The 20,647-nt window shown below is 43.1% G+C and overlaps 1 pseudogene; it reads left to right on the forward strand.

The window, feature by feature from the left end:
* Nucleotides 1-936: 936 nt before the first annotated feature.
* LOC121005686 lies at nt 937-16,770 on the forward strand (annotated as a pseudogene).
* Nucleotides 16,771-20,647: the final 3,877 nt, after the last annotated feature.

Below are 20,647 nucleotides of genomic sequence, written 5' to 3' on the forward strand. Positions count from 1 at the left end.
TCATTGTCAGGTGGGGGTGGGGGTGGGGGGGTCTTGCCTACAAAACAGCTGTTCTGGTTTCCTACTCAATCAGTCTCACAAATGCTTTGTAAGAACGGATCCGTCTCTCCGCTTGTCATGCGGACAGACGGATCCGTCTTGTATTTTTTTTCACATTTTTACTGGTCTGTGCATGCGCAGGACGGATCCGGCATTCCGGTATTTTGAATGCAGGATCCGGCACTAATACATTCCTATGGGGAAAAATGCCAGATCCGGCATTCAGGCAAGTCTTCAATTTTTTTTGCCGGAGATAAAACCGTAGACATCCTGATGCATCCTGAACGGATTACTCTCCATTCAGAATGCATGGGGATATGCCTGATCGGTTATTTTCCGGTATAGAGCGCCTAGGATGGAACTCAGCGCCGGAAATGAAAAACGCTAGTGTGAAAGTACCCTTATCCAATTGAAAATTTCTGAGGAGAACGCTAGGGTTCTCTTCTTTTCTTAAAAATTTACTTTACACCTAGCATGTGCTACTTTGTGTAGACCATCTGAATGATATATATTTATTTGGCTATAGCACCTATCTACCCCCAGGCAAGATCAATGACAACCTGGGCTACAGAAAGTAGGCATCTCACCATGTGGCATGGTTCCTGTGGCTTCCAGCAAAAGTCTTCGAATATGAAGCATTAATAATTTGTTTAGACAAGTTTAGAAAGCCTTCAGCAGATTAAAGACAATATAATGATGGGATAATGACACTCCACCCCTATTACCTGTTTGATTTAATAAACATAGTTGTAGGCAAAAATATTTGCACATAGAAGAACATATTAAATAGGAATAAATTATTCACCTGGGCACCAAATCCCTAATCTTACACAACAGTTATTTCTTCCAACTGAAGACTAAAAGAGGATACACCCATCATTATTTCATATAAAAAGAAGGGAAACCTAACTGCACTACCGTCTGGTCGCTACAACAGCCACAGATTGCACTGAAAGTTCATTTTCGAATCCACCATCATGACAAGCCAATATGCAAGGTCGTTAGGTGGTGGCCAAAGTTCAGGGTCTGCTTCATTTAGGAGATCAACACAATTCAGTCAGAAATCTGGGGGAAGTAGTGCAGGTGGAGGATATGGTGGGGGTCAAGGAGGAATAATAATGAATGGAGCAGGCTTTGGAAATTTTGGCTATGATGAATTCGGTGGTGAATTTGGTGAAGGTTTTGCTGCGGGGGGTGGTGGAGGTTATGGATCAGGATTTGGTGGAGGTGTTAGTAGTGGCTATGGAGGGGGATTTGGTGGAGCAGCTGGTGGCGGAGGTGCATTTGGTGGAAGTGGGGGTGTGAGATTTGGTGGAGGAGTTAGTGGTGGATATGGTGGAGGATTTGGTGGAGGCGCTGGTGGAGGATTCGGGGGTGGAGGAGGTGCAATGGATGGAATTTTAGGAACCAGTGAAAAACACACCATGCAGAACCTAAATGATCGTTTGGCTGCCTACTTAGAAAAGGTCAGGGCATTAGAGGAGGATAATGCTGATCTTGAGCGCAAAATCCGAGAGTGGTATGAAAAACGCCGCCCAGGCTCCACTACTGAAGGAGCACCAGACTACAGCAAGTATGAAAAAATAATTGAGGATCTCAGGAATAAGGTAAGACATTACCATTGAGTGATTCCAGTTTTTCATTTAATGTATGTTGTGTTTACTACTGTGCATTGGGCTGCTTCATAGATGGCTTCAAATTCCTGTTCCAGATGGGAAAATGCATGTATACAATGGCTGACCTAAAGGGGTTCTCCAAGTTTTAACAACATTGACAATGGCCTTTGGATAAAGCTTACATTTTTAAAACCCATATTTTAGAAAAGCCATTAAATGAACTACATAACTATTGATGTAGAATTATGTACCAGAAATGTTGCCTCTTGGGCCCACATAATTGATGTAAGCTAATGTTGTGATCCTCCATTTTGCTTGAAGGTTGAAAGGACCTGAGCAGGGTTGTTAATCCTTCAACTTGAGGGAGACTAACAGTTGCTTTAGTGTCATACCATAATTCTGTTCTAGACATGAGTTAGAAGCGTCAATTTTTCATGTTTGGTTTCTGTGTCATAATAGTATGAAATCATTGTTTACACCTCATATTTTAGATCTTAGCTGCCACTATTGACAACGCCAAGATCATTTTGCAAATTGACAATGCCAGGCTGGCATGCGATGACTTCAGACTAAAGTGAGTAATATAATCAGGTTTATATGTTTAAGGTGAATAGCTGGTTGCACTTGAACCCATAAAGATGACAGTATATTAATGGAGATGATGTCTTCACAGATATGAGAACGAGCTGGCTCTCCGACAGAGTGTGGAGGCTGATATTAATGGTTTACGCAGAGTCCTTGATGAACTAACCTTAGCAAAAAGTGACCTGGAAGTACAGATTGAAAGCCTTACTGAAGAATTGATATATCTCAAGAAGAACCATCAAGAGGTAGGAAGTCAAACTCTATGTGGCTTTTATTGTGTGTCTGCCACTGGCACTAGACTGGTTTATGTGCAAATATAAATGTAAATATGTTCTTAGAAGACTACTCCTCCAAAAGACCATTTTTCACTACAATTTTGGGTTGTCATCTCAATGAGGTTTTACTGTTTTTAAAACTGTATGTTGCTGCTTTGCACCATCCAAAAGATCGATTCTATGCTGGATCCAACCCTGTCAGATGCAAGAATTGCACTACTGGAAATATTCATCTGAACTTTGACCGCTTTTTTTCAAAATTGTGTAGATCAACTTTGAGGTCCACTATGACATCATATGCCACTTCTTTATAGCATGAACATTCAAAGGGTTGTTTAAGATAATAATAATAATAATAATAATAATAATAATAATAATAATAATAATAATAATAATAAAAAAAGCATTATACTTACCCCTAGTTCCAGTCCCAGTTTGGTCCACCTACCGTTGTTTTAAAAAAGACAGCAGTGGTAACGTGCCTGGATATGGCAGGTGGCCGCTGAAGCCAACCACTGCTTTCAGTGGTCTGCCGCTGAGGACAGTGATTAGCTGCATAAGTCACTATGCACATCATCAGCATGCCACATAGTGAAATCCTAGGAAAGGGCATGTAACCACTGCAGCCAATCACAGTACTCATCGGTACACTGCTGAGGACAGAGATTGGCTGCAGTGGTCCCATACCCTATCCAGGCATGTTACCACTGCTATTTATAAACAAACAGAAGTAGGAAGACCGCACCAGCTCCGCCCAGAACGGTGCTGGAGAAAGTGATGAATATAATATGATTACATTTTGATACATTTTTGTACAAGATTTTTAATTACCAGACAACCCCTTTAATGGCTTCTTCTAATTAAGGATAAGATCATTGCACATTTAGGCCTCTTTCACACGGGCGAGATTTCCGTGCGGGTGCAATGCGTGAGGTGAACGCATTGCACCCGCACTGACCCATTCATTTCTATGGGGGTGTGCACATGAGCGGTGATTTTCACGCATCACTTGTGCGTTGCGTGAAAATCGCAGCATGCTCTACTTTGTGTGTTTTTCACGCAACGCAGGCCCCATAGAAGTGAATGGGGCTACGTGAAAATCGCAAGCATCCGCAAGCAAGTGCGGATGCAGTGCAATTTTCACGCACGGTTTCTAGGAGACGATCGGGATGGGGACCCGATCATTATTATTTTTAAGAGAAAATAATAGCATTCTTAATACAGAATGCTAAGTAAAATGTGGATTGAGGGATTAAAAAAAAATAATAATTAACTCACCTCCTCCTCTTGATCGCATAGTTGGCGAGCTCTTACTTTTTTAATCATGAGCTGCCGGCTAAAGGACCTGTGGTGACGTCACATCACATGGTCCAATCACATGGTCCATCACCGTGGTGATGGATCATGTGATTGGACCATGAGATGAGCTCAGTGACGTCACCACAGGTCCTGAAGAAAGAGCAGGAGACTGGCAGCTACGCGATCAATTGGAGGAGGTGAGTTAATTATTTTTTATTTTTTAACCCTCAATTGACCTACTACTAAGCAATCTGTATTAAAGAATGCTATTATTTTCCCTTATAACCATGTTATAAGGAAAAATAATAAAATCTACACTACAACTAACCCAAACCTGAACTTCATTGAAGAAGTTCGGGTCTGGGTACCACATTCAGTTTTTTCTTACGCGCGTGTCAAACGCATTGCATTCGCGCGGAAAAAACTGAACCACGCAACACAATCACAGTCAAAACTGACTGAAATTGTGTGCTCACTCGCACGATTTCTCCGCCATGCACCCGCATCCTATCCGGCCCCAATCCATAACACCCATGTGAAAGAGGCCTTAGGAAGTTACACAAGACAAAGGTGTTGATGAACTTTTGGATGGATGATGCATACAGCATGATATAAAGGATGATTATGATTGATGTTGACTCCCATAATCTACAATTATCCATTAAATAAATAACTGAAATATGTTCAAGTAGCTGAAGTTTAAACATATTTTCCCTCTGGCAACTGAGCTTTTGATGTCTAGAACCTGCCTGTTTATGACTTACACCTGCAGGAATTCTTCAAATCTTTGATTATGGGTGCTCTGTAATTTACATTCTCTCCTCGGTGGTGTCAAGAAAGTCCCAAATTCTACAGTATGGAGACCCTGAGCAAAGTCTTCCCTTCTGAGTAATGGATTTATTTCAGACCCTTCAAATAATGCTTGTATGAGAGTAGGAACAACGGTCTGTCTGTTGTCCAGAAAGTGTCTTGTGTTTGGGCTGCATCTGATATTGCAGCTCACCCCAGTGCCTTGGTGGCTGCAATACCTGCCATAGCCATGGAAAAAAGGTGCCTTGGTGGCTGCAATACCAGCCATAGCCATGAAAAAAGGTAGCACTGTTTATGGGATGGGGGGTGGTGAAATGTAGACCCTTAGGCCTCATGCACACGACCGTTGTGTGCACCCGTGGCCGTTGTTCTGTTTTCCGTGATTTTCTGCGGACCCATTGACTTTCAATGGGTCCGTTGAAAACTCGGAAAATGCCCCGTTTGTCATCCGCCTCCGTGATCCGTGTATCCTGTCCGTCAAAAAAATAGGACCTGTCCGTGATCTGTGTCCGTAGGCTACTTTCATACAGACGGATCCGAAGATCCGTCTGCATAAAGCTTTTTCAGAGCTGAGTTTTCACTTTGTGAAAACTCAAATCCGACAGTATATTCTAACACAGAGGCGTACCCATAGTGATGGGGACGCTTCTAGTTAGAATATACTACGAACTGTGTACATGACTGCCCCCTTCTGCCTGGCAGCACCCGATCTCTTACAGGGGGCTGTGATCCGCACAATTAACCCCTCAGGTGCTGGACCTGAAGGGGTTAATTGTGCGTATCATAGCTCCCTGTAAGAGATCAGGGGCTGCCAGGCAGCAGGGGGCAGAGCCCCCTCCCTCCCCAGTTTGAATATCATTGGTGGCCAGTGAGAGGGCCCCCCTCCTTCCCTCTATTGTAATATCATTGGTGGCCAGTGTGCGGCCTCCCCCCGGCCCCCCCCCCCCCCCCTTTATTGTGTTATCATTGGTGGCCAGCGTGCGCCCCCCCCCCCCCCCCCCCCTCCTTTTATTGTGTTATCATTGGTGGCCAGCGTGCGGCCTCCCCTCTCCCCCCCCCACCTGATCATTGGTGGCAGCAGAGAGTTCCGATCGGAGTCCCAGTTTAATCGCTGGGGCTATGATCGGTAACCATGGCAACCAGGACGCTACTGCAGGCCTGGTTGCCATGGTTACTTAGCAATATTACAATATTAGAAGCATTATACTTACCTGCTGCGCTGTCTGTGACCGGCTGGGAGCTCCTCCTACTGGTAAGTGACAGATCATTAAGCAATGCGCCGCACAGACCTGTCACTTGCCAGTAGGAGGAGCTCCCGGCAGGTCACAGACAGCGCAGCAGGTAAGTATGATGCTTCTAATATTGTAATATTGCTAAGTAACCATGGCAACCAGGCCTGCAGTAGCGTCCTGGTTGCCATGGTTACCGATCGGAGCCCCAGCGATTAAACTGGGACTCCGATCGGAACTTTCCGCTGCCACCAATGGTCGGGCAGGGGGGGAGAGGGGAGGCCACACACTGGCCACCAATGATATTACAATAGAGGGAGGGGGGGGCCGACAAAGGCCGCACACTGGCCACCAATGATATTACAATAAAGGGAGGGAGGGGGGGCCGACGGAGGCCGCACACTGGCCACCAATGATATTACAATAGAGGGAGGGAGGGGGGGCGGGGGAGGCCGCACACTGGCCACCAATGATATTACAATAGAGGGGGGGCGCACGCTGGCCACCAATGATATTACAATAAAGGGAGGGAGGGGGGGCGACGGAGGCCGCACACTGGCCACCAATGATATTCAAACTGGGGAGGGAGGGGGGTCTGCCCCCTGCTGCCTGGCAGCCCCTGATCTCTTACAGGGGGCTATGATACGCACAATTAACCCCTTCAGGTGCGGCACCTGAAGGGTTAATTGTGCTGATCACAGCCCCCTGTAAAAGATCGGGTGCTGCCAGCCAGCAGGGGGCAGTCATGTACACAGTTCGTAGTATATTCTAACTAGAAGGGTCCCCATCACTATGGGAATGCCTCTGTGTTAGAATATACTGTCGGATCTGAGTTTCACGATGTAACTCAAATCCGATGGTATATTCTAACATAGAGGCGTTCCCATGGTGATGGGGACGCTTCAAGTTAAAATATACCATCGGATTGGAGAAAACTCTGATCCTATGGTATATTAACTCCTGACTTTACATTGAAAGTCAATGGGGGACGGATCCGTTTGCAATTGCACCATATTGTGTCAACGTCAAACGGATCCGTCCACATTGACTTGCATTGTAAGTCAGGACGGATCCGTTTGGCTCCGCACGGCCAGGCGGACACCAAAATAACTTTTTTTTCATGTCCGTGGATCCTCCAAAAATCAAGGAAGACCCACGGACGAAAAAACGGTCACGGATCACGGAAAAACGGAACCCGTTTTTGCGGACCGCAAAGAAAAACGGTCGTGTGCATGAGGCCTTAATATAATATGTACAAATTATGAACTCTGTAAGATGATAGGCTGAGAGGGGCAGGTAATCCTGGTGCCACTTTGAAGGTCTATCAGACATTAGATTATCAATGGGACCCAACAAAATTAGTATGATTGTCCAGCTACTGTCTATGGGCAACTTTTAGGCAAAGATTCATACTATAAAATAGTTAATAAAGTAAGTTTCCAAATAAAGCCAGAACTCTATTATAACCAGAGGCAACCACACTAATTAAAAAGCCTATGAAAATGTATACACTGTTGTCCACCAATATTGGGTTGTTCATTCAAAGAGGACCTGTCTGCTATTTTTCTAAAAATATTTAAAGCCCTTGAAATAGCTATTCTGTCACATCTTTGCCTAGAAGTCTGCAAGGTGTGGATCCTCTGTTATTCTTCCTAGAATCATACAATTAAATTGCCAACTGGGTGATAGCATTTCATCTTGTCAATAGGGTGTGTCCTTAAATATTCTGACACTGACTAACCACAGCTAACACTGTCAGACTGTGTAGGGACACACCCCATTGACAAGAGGAGTGGTAACACCCAGTTGAAAATGTATTCATACTTCTCTAGGAGGAAGAGCAGAGGAACAATGCAGACTTCTAAGGCTACTTTCACACTAGCGTTTCTATTTTCCGGTATTGAGATCCGTCATAGGGTCTCAATACTGGGGAAAAAAACGCTTCCGTTTTGTCCCCATTCATTGTCAGTGGGGACAAAATGTAGCTGAACAGAACGGAATGCTCCAAAATGCATTCCGTTCAGTTCTCGTACGAAGAGCAAACGCAGCATGCTTTCCGTAATGGGATGCGGAGCAAGATGGATCCTTTATGACCCACCATGCAAGTCAATGGGGGCGGATCCGTTTTCTCTGACACAATAGAAAACTGATCCGTCCCCCGTTGACTTTCAGTGGAGTTCATGACGGATCCATCTTGGCTATGTTAAAGATAATATAACCGGATCCGTTCATAAGATGACCCTATACGCTGATATTACAGTTGTATCTTATACAGGTTCTTTTCAAAAAATTTGCATATTGTGATAAAGTTCATTATTTTCTGTAATGTACTGATAAACATTAGACTTTCATATATTTTAGATTCATTACATACAACTGAAGTAGTTCAAGCCTTTTCTTGTTTTAATATTGATGATTTTGGCATACAGCTCATGAAAACCCAAAATTCCTATCTCAAAAAATTAGCATATCATGAAAAGGTTCTCTAAACGAGCTATTAACCTAATCATCTGAATCAACTAATTAACTCTAAACACCTGCAAAAGATTCCTGAGGCTTTTAAAAACTCCCAGCCTGGTTCATTACTCAAAACCGCAATCATGGGTAAGACTGCCGACCTGATTGTTGTCCAGAAGGCCATCATTGACACCCTCAAGCAAGAGGGTAAGACACAGAAAGAAATTTCTGAACGAATAGGCTGTTCCAGAGTGCTGTATCAAGGCACCTCAGTGGGAAGTCTGTGGGAAGGAAAAAGTGTGGCAGAAAACGCTGCACAACGAGAAGAGGTGACCGGACCCTGAGGAAGATTGTGGAGAAGGACCGATTCCAGACCTTGGGGGACCTGCGGAAGCAGTGGACTGAGTCTGGAGTAGAAACATCCAGAGCCACCGTGTACAGGCGTGTGCAGGAAATGGGCTACAGGTGCCGCATTCCCCAGGTCAAGCCACTTTTGAACCAGAAACAGCGGCAGAAGCGCCTGACCTGGGCTATAGAGAAGCAGCACTGGACTGTTGCTCAGTGGTCCAAAGTACTTTTTTCGGATGAAAGCAAATTTTGCATGTCATTCGGAAATCAAGGTGCCAGAGTCTGGAGGAAGACTGGGGAGAGGGAAATGCCAAAATGCCTGAAGTCCAGTGTCAAGTACCCACAGTCAGTGATGGTCTGGGGTGCCATGTCAGCTGCTGGTGTTGGTCCACTGTGTTTTATCAAGGGCAGGGTCAATGCAGCTAGCTATCAGGAGATTTTGGAGAACTTCATGCTTCCATCTGCTGAAAAGCTTTATGGAGATGAAGATTTCATTTTTCACCACTGGTAAATGGTTTACTGACCATGGTATTACTGTGTTCAATTGGCCTGCCAACTCTCCTGACCTGAACCCCATAGAGAATCTGGGGGATATTGGGAAGAGAAAGTTGAAAGACCCAACACTCTGGATGAGCTTAAAGCCGCTATCGAAGCATCCTGGGCCTCCATAACACCTCAGCAGTGCCACAGGCTGATTGCCTCCATGCCAAGCCTCATTGAAGCAGTCATTTCTGCAAAAAGGATTCCCGACCAAATATGAGTGCATAACTGAACTTAATTATTTGAAGGTTGACTTTTTTTTGTATTAAAAACACTTTTTCTTTTATTGGTCGGATGAAATATGCTAATTTTTTGAGATAGGAATTTTGGGTTTTCATGAGCTGATATGCCAAAATCATCAATATTAAAACAAGAAAAGGCTTGAACTACTTCAGTTGTGTGTAATGAATCTAAAATATATGAAAGTCTAATGTTTATCAGTACATTACAGAAAATAATGAACTTTATCACAATATGCTAATTTTTTTTAAAGAACCTGTATGTCGATGCTACATATTATTCTTCAAAAGCGATAATGAGCTTAATTCAATTTCCTTTTGTTGTATCTAGGAGATGAATTCTTTTCATGGTTCACAAACCGGAGAAGTTACAGTTGAGATGAATGCTACTCCGGGAACAGATCTGACCAAAATTCTGAACAACATGAGGGAACAGTATGAAGCAATTGCTGAGAGGAACAGAAAGGAAGCTGAGGCTCGGTTCCTTGAGCAGGTATATGGAGATATCATGTTTTTATGTAAAAAGGGTAATGAGAGGGGTAAGCCATGGTGTATGTGCCCCAGAGTCCAGGGTTCCAAGATGGAAGGCCACACAAACCACTCTAAATTGGATAGGGTCTTTACGGTAGATTCAGGACTAGGGGTGCAAACATATTTTTTGACTTTGGGAAAGCAAGTCCTTTCTACAAGTCTGGAAAGGTGCAGATAGGCCCAGTTTTGTTTGATTTAGAAACCCTGACGTAACCCTGTAAGGGTAACAATTCTCACTTAAAAGAGGAAAGTGCCTGTTCTGGATCCTTAACTATTAGTCAGCGGCATTACAAAAAAAAAAGCAGGGCCACATAGCAAATTTTTGAACAGGCCCCCCGCCAAGCAACTTCCCTGCAATCCCCATCCTGCAGCTAGTCAGCACTGCCCACATTCGCCTTTCAAACCCCCACTCACTAAGTCATGTAAAAAACATGAAAATGAAACACTTACTAGTATTGGACAGGAGGAGGAGTCAAGAGTTTACTTTACAGTATGCCACCTGGGCCCTGTATGCCCCCTTAGTATCCCACACAGTAGCTATTTCCCCTTAGTGCCCCCTTTACAGTAGTCATGCCCCCTTAGTGCTCCCACACAGTAGTTATGCCCCTTTAGTGGTCCCCACACAGTAATTATGCCCTTTAGTGCCCTCACCCTAAAGTTACGCCCTCTTAAAGCTTCCACCCAGTAGCTATGCCCACCTTAGTTCTGAAACACAGTAAAATGCCCACTTAGTGACCCCCCTCTAGTGTTGCCTCTGTAAAATTAACAAAAGTAATACTCGCCTAGCTCAGTTCCCCTGTTGAACAGAGCACATCATGCTCTTCTCAGCAGCATTGTAGTTGTTGAGGTAAGAAGAAGACCTAGCTGCTGTGTATGTTATCCATTATGGTGTGGGCCTCACCTGCCACACGCACCCACAGTAGTCATTACATCTGCGAGCCCTGTAGAGCCACTAGTAGTTCCGCCCCTGCATATAGCATTCATAACCATCATCTCTCACTCTGGAGATCTAGCACATCTATATGTCACAAGGACCGACCTATTCAATGAGAACTGTTTGCTGTGACTCTTTAATATCCCCTGCAGGGAAGGGAATTAGACACTCGCTGTCAGGTACCACCATAGTTTACGGGTAATTATTGTGGGTCCTAGCAGTATGTTACCCTCTAATGAGCTTATTGTCAATGGGCTCTTTGTACCTAAAAGAATCGTGTGAAGGACACAACTTCTTTCATACATACAATCCCCCAAAAAAAACTACATGTGATTTCATATGTTAATTTAGAATTGATTTGTAATTTACTACTTTGCTGTTTCAGAGTAGGGAGCTGAGAAAGAAATTACAGCCGGGGTGGCCGAGGTGCAGACCAGCACTTCTGAGATCTCTGACCTGAAAGAAGTCTTCAGTCCCTGGAGATAGAGCTACAGTCCCCAGTTGGCAATGGTATGAATATAATAGTGTTAAACAAGAATACTAGAGCCTATGAGTAATCTAATCAATCAGTCTAATGAATAGATGGGAAATTGATGCTACATAGATTTACCATATTACACAGCACAATAAGACAAATGCTCAAGGCTAGTGATCCTTGTTAGCTACAAAACTACAAGTTCTGGCCTGCTGTAAGCCGCAGCTTCCAACAGCAGGAACACCAAAGGTTACAGATTACCACTGAAAGCAATGGTGCCAAGGTTAGGGAACTTTCACACTTGCGGCAGAGGATTCCGGCAGGCAGTTTTACGTCGCAACGGATGCATTTGTGAGACTGATCCGGATCCGTCTCACAATGCATTGCAATACCGGATCCGTCTTTCCGGTTGTCATCCGGAAAAACAGATCCGCTGTTTATTATTTTTCTCATTTTTTAAAGGTCTGCCTATGCGCAGACCGCAAAAACCGGATCCGTTTTGCCGGAACACTTGGGGCCAGATCCGGCATTAATGCATTTCAAAGGAAATTGTTGCCGGATCCGGCATTCCAGCAAGTGTTCCGAATTTTTGGCCAGAGAGAAAACTGCAGCACGCTTGCGGTATTTTGTCCGGCCAAAAAACGTAAGAGGGACTGAACTGATGCACCCATTCGGAATGCATTAGGATAAAACTGATAATTTTTCCCGGTATTAAGCCTCTGTGACTGAACTCAATACCGGAAAACAAAAACGCTAGCGTGAAAGTGCCCTTAGTAATCTCTTACACACCACCATCATTTTCTCTGATGTCAAAGTTTAGAGTTCCAGTTCCTGGTGTTGATTTGTCTTCTTCCTGATCAATAATCTTTAGTGCTGGGAAGGAGCCATAATGAGCCTCATGATCACAACAAGTCTGTTCTTGAAAGGAATCTGTCGTTTTCTCAAGAGAACTGGGGGCTATAATCTGTCATTTGCTAAATTCTTTATGATATCAGGAACCACTGTCAGATGATAGATGCTCCCTTTTCTTTGATTTTCTAAGCAAGTGGTCCAACTATTCACACAGACATGAAGCCTACATGGCAGTGCAGAGGCCTTATGCTTCGCTTGTACCAGGTTTGTGGGCAGCCGTACAGGCTTTGTTGAGTGACAGAAGGAATCTCTGAAATCTTGTGTATGAAATCAAAGCTATACAGAGGTACAGTAGAGGTCTCATGCAGCTGTGTACAATACAGAGCTGTTGTAGGTGCATGTGTCCACCTGAAGGACATATGCTGCCATACCATATCCTATGCCTCAGTGATCGTCATCTATTTGCATCTTCATTGCAGGGAACTATCATTGAATATTTCTCCAAACATCACATATTATAGTATCTTTACTATACTTGCACCTATAAAAGGTAAAATCCTTAAAAGGGTTTTCCAAGACTTTAATACTGATGACCTATCCTCCGGATAATTCATCAGTATCTGATCAGTGGGGTCCAACAACCCGGGCCCCTGCTGATCAGCTGTTTGAGAAGGGCATGGCACTCCTGTGAGCACCACTGCCTTCTCTGTGCTTACCAAGCACAGCGCAGTACATTGTATAGTGGCTGTGCCCCATTCATTTCTATTGGGGTGGCATGCGCCTAGGCACGAGATTTAGGAAAAGGTGTGAGCGCCGCTGCCTTCTCAAACAGCTGATTGGTGGAAGGCCCAGGTGTCTGACCCCACCGATCAGATACTACTGACCTATCCTTAAAAATAGGTCATCAATATTAAGCTCAGAAAAGACTTTAATACATGATACATGATTACTTTTGTTCACATCTGCAGAAAAGATCCCTTGAATCCACATTGGCAGAAACTGAAGGTCGGTATTGTGCCCAGATTGCACAAATACAGAACATTATCAGTAGCGTGGAAGAACAATTGGCCCAGCTGAGATGTGACATGGAACGTCAAAGCGATGAGTATAATCGGCTGCTCGATATAAAAGCCCGGTTGGAGCAAGAAATTGAGAAATATCGTCAGCTACTCGATGGAGAAGGGTATGGAAGATAAATAAGAAAAAATTATGGTATGATGGTTTCTTCTCACATCCATGTTTTGACTAACAAAACTCTTCCATACTCAAGGTCAAAACTGGGCATTTCATCAAGTTCTTCTACAGTTAAAAGGTCCCGGCAACTTCAGTGGACTCCTCTAAAGGTAAGCTGTCTTCAAGAATTACCATGAAACAGAATAACCTGAATAAGGTGCTGTCTAAGACAATGCATGTACAGTATGCAGTAATAGTGAAAACCAATCTGCCATCTTGTACATGAAACAAAGACAAAGACAACTCAGACATAATCCTCAAATATGCTAAGTTAATTATCACAAAAACATTGAGAAACATCAAGTCCCCTTTAAAAATGTAATCTTTTTTTAGATACGGTAAATATTAAAATAGATCTTCGCAATTTTTTTGGTTGTTTTCCCTACTATTCACGAAGATCTATTTTATTATTTATCTAAATAAAGATTTAATTTTAAAGTGGACTTGATGTTACTCATAGTTTTTGTGATAATTAATTCATCTATTGAGTATTCCCATAGGATATATCTAGGATTATAGTGTGGATGATATAGAGTGAAAATATGCTAAGTTTAAAACAGACTTTGTAAGGGCTGTCTCATTAAGATATTGACCTCAAGGAACATCTCTCTCTTTGGGGGACCTGACCCATCCAGTATTACATGATCATTCATTTATTTGGATAGGTACATAGGAATGCAAGGCTGCCCATAACTGTGTGGTAACTATTATCTCCAGCTGGACCACAAAAATTCCCATTGGCATGAATGAAGATTAAGTGGATACTGAAAACTTCTAGTGCCGCCTCTCTGAAGGAAATGAATATGTCCAAACTCCTAGTTCCCCCCTTTGGTAGATGGCTTGGATTAGTAGGGCCATTTCTCATACACATCGGCAATGGCAATGTAATGTAATTAAACATATAATTAAACAAGTAGAGACATATTCCGACTCATTGGTCATGTATTTAGTCACAGCAACAATTAGTCAGCAACACTGAACTTTTCATATCCAAAAATGTATTTCCCCAGTTAAATTATCAACTTTATTTTTCCTCCAAAGATCCAAACAGAACGAGAACTGTCAGGACCATTTTTGAAGACGTGGTGGATGGCAAGTCGTCTCTTCACAGGTTAGGGAAGTAAAAGAGAAATATTAACACAGACCTTTGCAGAAGCTGAGGAAACTTCCATTTCAGACCTTCCAGACCATTATCTTTCAAGGACCTTCTATTGTGCCTCCTTTTATAATGCTTTATGTGTCCTTTGCATGTTCTGTCCAATAAACTTTTGCAAGCAGTTTATCTGTAATTGTGTAGGTCGTCTTAGGCTATTTTCACACTCACGTTTGGTGCGGATCCATCATGGATCAAGCACAAACACATTCATTCAGATAATACAACCGTTCAGAACGGATCCGTTTGTATTATCTTTAACATAGCCAAACGGATCCGTCTAGAACACCATTGAAAGTCAATGGGGACAGATCCGTTTTCTATTGTGCCATATTTGTGTCAGTGAAAACGGATCCGTCCCCATGACTTACTTTGTGTGTCAGGACGGATCCGTTTGGCTCAGTTTCGTCAGACGGACACCAAAACGCTGCAGACAGCGTATTGGTGTTGCCTCCAAATCGGAATGGAGGCGGAACGGAGGCAAACTGATGCATTCTGAGCGGATCCTTATCCATTCAGAATGCATTAGGGCAAAACTGCTCCGTTTTGCACCGCTTGTGAGATCCCTGAATGGATCCTCACAACGGAACCAAACGCCAGTGTGAAAGTAGCCTTAGCAACGTAATATAGTTTTTCATGCAGATAATTCTAGAAATGTTTCCAAGTTGTTTTTAGAAACATTGACAAGGCACATCCTCTTGAATTATGATCAGGTGTTGTCCTAAGCTGAGCAATCCCTTTTAAATATTTAGGGGGAGATTTATCAAACTGGTGTAAAGTTGAACCGGTTTAGTTGCCCATAGCAACCAATCAGATTCCAGCTTTCATTTTCCAAAGGAGCTGTCCAAAATGAAAGGTGGAATCTGATTGGTTGCTATGGGTAACTAAGCCAGTTCTACTTTACACAGGTTTGATAAATGACCCCCTTAGTTTTTTTTTTTTTGTAAATTCTTTATTTTCAGAATTTTCAAGATACAGACAAACAATAGCCTGTTGGCCATAAATTGGGATTACATCAAGCCAATGGCACAAATATATAAGCATAACAGATAACAACTACATGAGGTAACATCGCATAGTCGTACATAGTAGCTCATGTTGTAGCAATAAATTCGGACTCCTATATGACTCCTAGAGGCATAAGATATTGACCGAATGATAGCCTAGTGGAGTGCCTAAGGGAGCTATGGCTGCCTGGATAGTATGCACATTTATACATTACAGAGGAAAGAAGAGAAAGAAAGAAAAGAAAAGAAAAAGAAAATGGGGGTATAAATAGGAGAAAAAAAAAGAGGGGAGGGGTGGGGGGGGGGGAAAGGGAGAAGAGAAACAGTGTTCAAGCAGCTTCAGTACGCAGTAGGATTATATGCATGTTAAAGGGCAAATCCCTAAATTGAGGCGACGGTCAGGTGATGCCAGCCCACCCCTAATTTACTATGTGGCTACCAAAGTAATTCACATCACTGCCCATCGCCCATCGACCTCCAAGGGAGCCAGGTTTTCAGAAATTTCTCATGACTTCTGTTAATCCAGCTTGTCATTTCTTCAAATTGACAGATTTGGTTTACTTTAGCTATCCATTCCTTTACTGAGGGAGCATTGGCGTCTCTCCAGTGGAGAGGTATGATGGCTTTGGCCGCTGCTATGAGATGGGTTATTAGATTGTGTTTGGATGGCCTATAAAGGTCGGTTGGAAGTGAGAAGAATACCATTTCAAGTGTAATCTTAAGCTCAGTAGGTGAAACTTTATTTATAGCCTTGTTGACGCCTTCCCAAAAAGGGATGATTAGACGGCATGTCCACCATATATGGGATAGAGATCCTTCTCCTCCGCCACATCTCCAGCAAGACCGATCAGGGGATAGACCACATTTGTGCAAGAACTCAGGAGTTCTGTACCATCTGGATAGGAGCTTGAAATGATTTTCCTGTAAACGTGTGCACGGTGATGATCCATGCGAGAAAGCTAGGAGCTTTTTAAGTTCCTACTCTGAGAAAACAATATCAAGCTCCCTCTCCCAGTCTCTGACATATAAAGGTTTTTTCGCCTCGCTCTCGGCTCCCACCAGGGTCTAGATCGCTGAGATTTTCCTCTGTTTACGAAGTGGGGACAAAAGAGTCTTTTCGAACTCTGTCAGTTGCCTTGCTGAGTTGAGCTTCTCTCTCAGTCCTCCGCAGACAGCACCTATGTATGCTCTTGTGAGAAAAAAGCTAGGGGAGTTTTTTTATCCGTTCTGGAATCCTGCTTAATATTGACGTTTCTGTGTCTGGGGTTAACTCCCCCAGTCTGACCTGAGCTAGAAGTGACCATACTTCCTGGTGGATATCTCCATTGTTTCCCAAGAGGTCTGGGATGAGGTTTGCAGGTGTTAGAGGGGACGGGTCAGGTGCTAACTTCCTGCCTAGTTCCTTCCATGTCTCTCTTATCCCTTTCAATAAGGGGTCAGTAGCATTACTCTTATTTTGACCGGTGTCATTTAGCCAGAGAAGCCGTTGGAGTGTAGGTCCAACACTATACTGCATAAGCTCCAATACATCTGGTTGTCTCTGGGGGTCTACTGATTCCAACCATCTATTTAGTTGGATAGCTTGGTAATATCTCAAGACGTCTGGAAGTCCTAAGCCGCCACTTGCTCTACTCCTGACTAAGAGGTGATGTGCGAGCCTGGGTTTTTTCCCATTCCACAGGAATTTCAGGAAGAGTCTCCTAATTTCCAGGAAGAATGTTTTTGGTAGGTGTATTGGTACAAGTTGCATGACATATAGGATCTTGGGGAAGACATAAGCTTTGATCACATTCTTTCTGCCGATCCAAGATAAATATGGCAGATTATATTTCAGCAATAGTTGTGTGATATCCTTTTTGAGGGGAGTGTAATTACATTTAAATAAATCATCTAGGTTTTTTGGGATCTTTATTCCTAGATACTGTATTGGGCCTTTGGACCAGTGAAAAGGGAGACTGTTCTGTAAGGAGGTAGCTCTGGAGTCAGTAAGTGAAATGTTCAGAATTTCGGATTTAGAGTGGTTGACCTTAAAGTCAGATATCTGGCTAAATATCTCAATCTTTTTAACCAGTTGGTCTAGTCCTTTATCCGGGTTAGTCACCAGGAATAAAAGGCCATCTGCGAAGGCGGTACATTTTAGTTCTCCCCTTATATGCTTGACGCCTTCGATTTCCTGAGTCTGTCTGACTAGCTGTATGAGTGTCTCTACAACTAGGATAAATAGGGAGGGTGACATTGGGCACCCTTGTCTGGTCCCATTTTATATTTCAAATGTTGGGGACAATGTTCCATTAACTTTCAGTCTGGCGTGTGGTTGTTGGTAAAGTGTGAATATTGAATGAATGAAGGGGTCAGGAATGGCAAATCTCTCTAAAGTCAGTTTTATGAAGTTCCAGTTGACCCTGTCAAACGTCTTTTCCGCGTCAATGCTCAGCAGGGTCAACGGGAACCGCTTTGTTTTGGCGGCGTGGATTACGTGGAAGATCCGGTGTGTGTTGTCCTTCCCCTCTCTACCCTGGACAAATCCAGACTGTTCTGGGCCTATCAGATAGGGAAGTATTTTACTTAGTCTGGATGCCAATATTTTGGCCCAGATTTTCAGATCCAAATTTAGGAGAGAAATTGGCCTATAACTCCCACAGTTCTGGGGATCCTTGCCTTCTTTATGAATAAGTGTTACATACGATTCCTGAGTCTGTCTAGGCAACGAACCTCCTTGTAGTAATGTATTGCATACATCAGTGAATCGGGGAGTTAGGATATCTTGGAAGCTTCTGTAGTACAGTAGGGGCAGACCGTCTGGGCCTGGGCTCTTACCAGGGGGGAAACTGCGAATGATAGAGGACACCTCCTCCAGGGTGACTGGGGAAGTTAATAGGTCTATGTCAGCTTGGCGGACTGTTGGGAGCTTGAGCGAGTTTAGAAATTCACTAATATGTGTATGTCTGGAGTCAGTTTAGTCTATAGACGTTGGTTTGTTTAGGTTGTATAACCCCTCATAGAATTGTTGGAAGGCTCTTGCTATTTCAGGTGTGTCCTGAGTAATTCTATCGTCAGACTGTTTTATTTTGGGAATATATGTAACGTTTTTTGTTTTTTTTAGCAGCGAGGACATCAACTTGCCTCCCTTATCCCCGTGTGCATACACTTTATGTTGAAAGTTCAACATTTGTTCCCTCACTTTCTGAGCTAGGAGGTTTTTGAGTTGGAGTCTAAGTTCTGTTAGTTCCCCCTGTTTCTGTCTACATGCAGATATTTTGTCTAATTTCTCTAGCAACATTATCTGGGTTAGTATGGAGTCTACCTTCTTTTGATGTTCCTTCTTTACCCTAGTGCCAATAGAGATGAAGGAACCTCTAATGTAAGCCTTATGTGCTTCCCACTCAATAGGTGAGGTGCTGTGTGCGGAGGAATTGATTCCGAAATACAACTCTAGTTGAGACCTAACCTGGTCAAGGTGAAGTCTGTTGTTCAACAGGGATTCGTTGAGTCTCCAGTTCCATTCCCTCCTTGGTAGTGAGGCCAGGGCGAGGGTCAGATGGCATGGTGCGTGATCAGAGATAGTAATATTCCCAATCTTGGCATTGCTGGAAACAGGCAAAAGAGAAGCAGATGTTAAGATGTGATACCCCCTTAGTTTTAAGTCGGTTCCAGATGAGGTGAAAGCCTGTAGATTCACTGGAAGTCTGATTATTGCAGCTGGAAGATAAGGATCTAAAGGGGTTAGGGCTTCTACAAACATGCCTCAAAGTAGGTGTTCCAGGAAATGTTGTGGGTTTCCCTGGTTGCATAGGAGGAGGGTTTAAAATGTTCCAGAAATAGTGCTTCAACTGTTCTGTGGTATAGGAATACAGATACTGAAATACATTGTGGACACCTAAAACTGGCCTCAGCACACACACATCTCCCACACCTATCAATGAGCAAATAAGGACATATGGACAAGACAAGGATTTATTTTACAAGACAAGGTCTTCAGCTTTCCTTTTTTAGGCTAAGGGCTATGCTGGTCATAACAACATAAAAACCATGCAGCACTGGCATATGTCACCTGGATGGAAGCATAGAAAAAACAACAAAGGCCAACCACTTCCCAGGTCAAAAATCACATTTAAATTTTTTATCCTGAGCTTTACTTTATAATATATGTGTTACAAGTTGGTACATATGTTACCTACTACCTATAATAATTATAAGACATATAAAGCACATGGACCATATGATCTATGATGTTTATTTCTATAGAGAAGACCAACCAATGGGAATTACATTTATTTTGGAGTATTTTCTGGTGTATAGCAGTGATATACTGCCAGTTATACAACAGGTGGTCTCATAGCCTTCCCAAAAGGACTCAAAGTTCTCCCAGCATTGCTTGTGAAACTTTGGACAACCTCTTGTGATGGAGGCAATCTCCAGTAAGTATTGAGGATGGACAACATGGTTGCATTAAAGTTAGATTTTTGCAAAGTGTGGGATCGGGGAAAGATGGAATGTGAGCCCCTTGAATGCTCAAATATTTTGTCCCATTCAATCAATTCAGATAGTATGCAGGTGGTATGCAGAGAGCAGGAGATATTCTAGGGTCTTAAAAGATTAAGAACACAAGTCCTAAGTCAGTTGTATCCTTGTAGGGTTGAAAATGCCCTCTGTAATTCTTGGTAATTGTACATTATAAATGGTGACTTTACAGGTGGCCTGTGAAACCGGGATAATGCCTTTTTTAGGCCATATACCATTAGACAGGATTGGAGTGGTTGAGCATGGTGACCATGCCCATCAGAAGGAGCGGAGCAGAGGGGGACATGAACCACCGCCATAACACCCACAAAGTAATATTGTCCCTTTGTGCCCCCTGGGGAATAATAATGTGGCCTTGACAGTAATAAAGTATCCCTTTTCTGCCCCAATCTAATAATATTGATCCCCTTGTGCTCAACTCACAGTAAAAATAATTAAAGGTGGACATTTTGTGTCGTGGCATTTTTATTTAGGGGCAGAAACAGGGTGATAATAATAATATTA

Source organism: Bufo bufo, chromosome 6 (genome assembly GCF_905171765.1).
Source record: "Bufo bufo chromosome 6, aBufBuf1.1, whole genome shotgun sequence".
Classification (NCBI taxonomy): Eukaryota; Metazoa; Chordata; class Amphibia; order Anura; family Bufonidae; genus Bufo; species Bufo bufo.